Source organism: Lepisma saccharinum, chromosome 10 (assembly GCF_977018435.1).
Source record: "Lepisma saccharinum chromosome 10, izLepSacc3.1, whole genome shotgun sequence".
NCBI classification, from domain to species: Eukaryota; Metazoa; Arthropoda; class Insecta; order Zygentoma; family Lepismatidae; genus Lepisma; species Lepisma saccharinum.
Window position 1 is genome coordinate 77,803,299 of NC_139238.1, and position 4,159 is coordinate 77,807,457.

The 4,159-nt window shown below is 40.0% G+C and overlaps 1 non-coding gene across 1 annotated transcript; it reads right to left on the minus strand.

Annotated features, from left to right (window-relative positions):
- Positions 1 to 2,938: 2,938 nt before the first annotated feature.
- LOC145994510 (U1 spliceosomal RNA) lies at positions 2,939 to 3,100 on the minus strand. The gene has a single exon (XR_014442375.1). It is a non-coding gene; the product is annotated as a U1 spliceosomal RNA (small nuclear RNA).
- Positions 3,101 to 4,159: the final 1,059 nt, after the last annotated feature.

Consider the following 4,159-nt stretch of genomic DNA (forward strand, 5'->3'; position numbering starts at 1 on the left):
CCAAATTTTCAGTTGTTAAGTAAAAGAGAAAGGCTTATGACACCTATAAAATTTCAGACAGAACTGACTTCGGAACAGTGGTGGACATGGGCGTAACTTGGAGCCTAACTTTGGGGGAGGGGGCCAAAAATTGAAGAACTTTCTCCCATGAAATTAGCGTCCGAGACTATTTTCCTAATTAACTACTACATTCGCAAAACCATAAAAGTTGCTTTATTTAAGTAATGTATGTATTAATATACAGCTTGAATTCAACACTAAAAACGTTCATTATTTATTGTAAACTTTATGCAGACAGTAGAGTTTGGTTTGTGGAAGAGATGTAATTTATACCTTGGCACATATCACCCCGCTTCGGACCAAAGTGAACTAAGTGAAATTCGGGAAATACTGGAAATGGTAAGGGTTTCGAACGAGACAATCGTGAAGAAAGTGAGATTAATGAATGGAACAATTGCGAAAATGGTCGACAGGGTCTCACACGTCGAGAAGGACGTCGACAAACTTGATACTGACGAAAATATTGACCGGTTGAGCAGCAGTCAAATTTTGATAAATTAGGGTGTGCAGATATAAAGTTTATGATTTATCTCTGCTTGTATAATATTTACCGCCCCCCAATCCTTGCTTTCACACACAAGCATGGTCGCAAACAGATAATCGATTCGCCAAATCTTCTGATTAAATTTCCCTCTATCCACTCCAATCTAACAAAGAGTAGGAAGTTACTCCATGTCGTCACCTGTTGTAATGCCGCTTGGCTATCATTCCTATCTTCCCTGTGCGAATCGTAATATATCCTTCCTTATTTCACCCATTTAAACGTCCCTTCCCTTCATTGTGTCTTCCTGCTCATGTCTTTCAACTGCTCACTGTGTACTTCGCTCTATAAGGGGTATTTTTTCTTATCCCTTTCAATTAAGAAGGAATTGAACATAAGACTATACTTCATTAGCATTTTAGATTAATTAATTTCATTGATTTGTTTTATTTGACTTAGGTTTTCTTCCACATTTGGCTAATCGCTTACATGAAGATGAATTGTGAAAAGATGAGGTAGATGAAAGGACAGTCGCAAAAACACATGGGCAGTTCACAAAACAAGGTTCACGGGGATTATACTGGACATGAGTACAGACGCCATAGCCTCGTTAGTCTGCAAAATACGATCCACAGTGTAACGTAGAAGAGAGGTTGACATTTATACTCTGTCCCGCCTATCTCTGGAGCAATGTCGTGCGTAGCAGGAGATTGAGCAGAGCGAAGCAATACACGGTGCTGGGAAGGTTGATTACTGAAGTCGTCCCCTACAGGCAATCCCATATCCTCTCACGTGTTCATTGATCGAGCCGTCTCGCGTTACTACTTGCGCAGGGACAGTTTTCGTTCGTTTGCTCCACAGATAACCGAGACGGAGTAGTGGCAGTAAATCATGCGACAATTATGATATATACATAGCTAACATTCCTTTCCTCTGGTCCCCCACATAAAGCGGCTCTGGGGCTCACCCAACCTCAAATCATTGGGTTCCTAGGGGGGCGTAAAGGCGGTAGGAGCGTGGTGCTAAGCCCACACCTTGGTACGCTTACATCCCCTAAATGTGCCTTCATGGCACGCGAGGAACTTTACCTTTATTTTACCTAATACTATAATAGGGAACGAGTCAGTAATAAATATTTTGTCCGTGGCTGTACACATCATTTACTAACATACGAATCGGTCGTGAAAATTTTAAATTAAAGGACATCACATGGCGTCCACAGGCATTTGCTATCAGACTGGTAAGACGAGAGCCGGCATTATGGATGGCCAACTAGGGCACACGTTCGAAGCCCCGCGCCTGGAAAAAATAATTATTTGAGGACTAAAAGTGGTAAACGTTGTAAGTGCCAAAAGCGAAAGTGTTGATAAATCCCATCGTTCCGCACATCAGCCCATAAGAACGTTCACACTAGTGGCCTCTTTTCACGCACTTTGAACTACTTAGAAGGCTACCAGCCACTTTTCACGTTTACCACATTATAAAGCATGGCACATTACACAGTTTAACGTGGAAAACGGGGTTTGAATTATTTTGGCACTTACAGCGTATACCAATTTTAGTCTTCATTTTGTACGGTTTATACTAGTTTATAGGAGGCTGGGGATTGTTTTGACATAAATGTGCTCAAACACATAAAACAACTACTGAAATCATATTCTGGACGAAGAACTACATAAATCCTTTTCAAATATATCAATCAAAAATAATAATCTACATTGTTCGTTTAATTATACCATGAAGTGAAAATTATTACTTCATACGAAACAATGTAAATCCACTATACAGCGTCAAACTTCTATAATGAGAGAAAGGAATCTTACTGGAAACGATTAAAAATAATGTGTGTGTAGAATATTGTGAGAACCTTGTAAGCTTCTGACCCAGGACCTCTGGTTTCGAAACGCGTTCAACTATAACCCCTGGATCAAGGTGCTCTGAACCTAAAATTTAACATTTGCAACGGAACACAGAAATTGCATAATTTGATTATACACCAATATTAAAACTTCTAATTGTTGTTTGTTTCAGGTAATAACTGTCAATATGAAGTACATTTTTGTTCGAAGATTGGTCATTGACAGGTACGTAAAACGAATCTGGTAAGGTTAGATTGTTATGTTGTGTGCATATTTATTAAATGAAGGAAATTGGCGTTTCCTTGATGTTCCCTCTATCTCACCATTGCTGCTAACCTAACGATGTAGGCAACGTTTAAACAAAAGAAAAATCTATAAACCAACCAAACAATATTCATTTGATATGACGGTAGAATCTAGCAACACATTCAGGCATGGTATTTGTATACGGAAACCAATGTTCTCGTTCAAGTTCGATAAGTTGTCTCTACTCTCTTGATGATTTTTTGTGTGAATATTCTGTTTCAATTATAATTATAAGGGACGGCGCGAACGCAGTCCCTACTACCAAAAATTGCGCGCCCGAGATATCCACGTTTGGGATATTCGCAGGGGTCAGCCCAACCGAAGTGCAATGGAAGAGCCTCGCCCCGGGAGAACCGCCTTGCTGATCACGGTAACCCCTACGCCAGGTAAGTATGCCGAAAGCACGAAACGCCCGACCCTAACTAACTCGTCTAAAGTAACTACACGCGGCACCTTGCGTTACTTCAAGTATTTATGCTACACTTGACTAAAAATTACATTTATTACATTAAACGTTTAACAATATCATTAATACACACTACAAGGCTAATTTTTAGGAAAATTTGGAATTCACAGATAGTTTAACTTACTTTTGATTCAAGAGAAAAATCATTTCATTACTCCTGCCATCTAGCGGGAACATTTTTCTAGGTGTATATTCCAGCTGGATGTGACATCTGGTGAGCGATTCTGTAATTACATTCGGTTCGTCATAGCCCATTACAAATCAGATTAGATAGGCAGTGTCTGCTGCCACGTTCTTTTTCTGCTGGAACCTCAAAAAAGATGCGCGTGGCAACAGACTCGGTTTTTGTCTTATCGTGATTTCGTCATGTTATGCATGCAATTACGTCTGTAACAGATACTGTGAAGTTGTAGCGATTACTTTCACGAAATTTCTTTAACATTATGTTCCTTAGCATTCTTCTAATATAAGCATAAATGTTCTCGTAGTTAGGCTAGGTTCTGTTAGCATTAAAATAATATAGCTGAATGCTTTCTACAGAAAAAGGGCCTAAATTACCTGTACATTCATTCCCACTAATCCTAAACTTGCATTTCTCTCGTCTCAATCTGTTCCTAAGACTTGTAACCTCATCTTAGCAGACGTATTTCGTGGCAGGAGCAAATTTGACGCTTATTCTTACTGCTGACACGTGCGCGGCAGCAGACTCGGCCTTATTGTTAACACGTATTCTGCACCGTACAGACTGTTGCACGTCTTGTTCTTCCATAAAAAGGGGGCGGCGGGAAAATGGCGACTTCCTTTGTTAGGTACAAGTCGTGTTCTATTACTCGTATGATAATAGTGCAATTATTTTCTTGTTCCAGACATGCCAGCGATCATTTCCATGTGTATTTTGACAATGTCCTGTACTTTGTTGTCCAGGGTTGAAGGGGGAAGGGGCATCTTTCTTCAGAAATTTTGGAATGTTCCGGTTCCTCCCCTTCC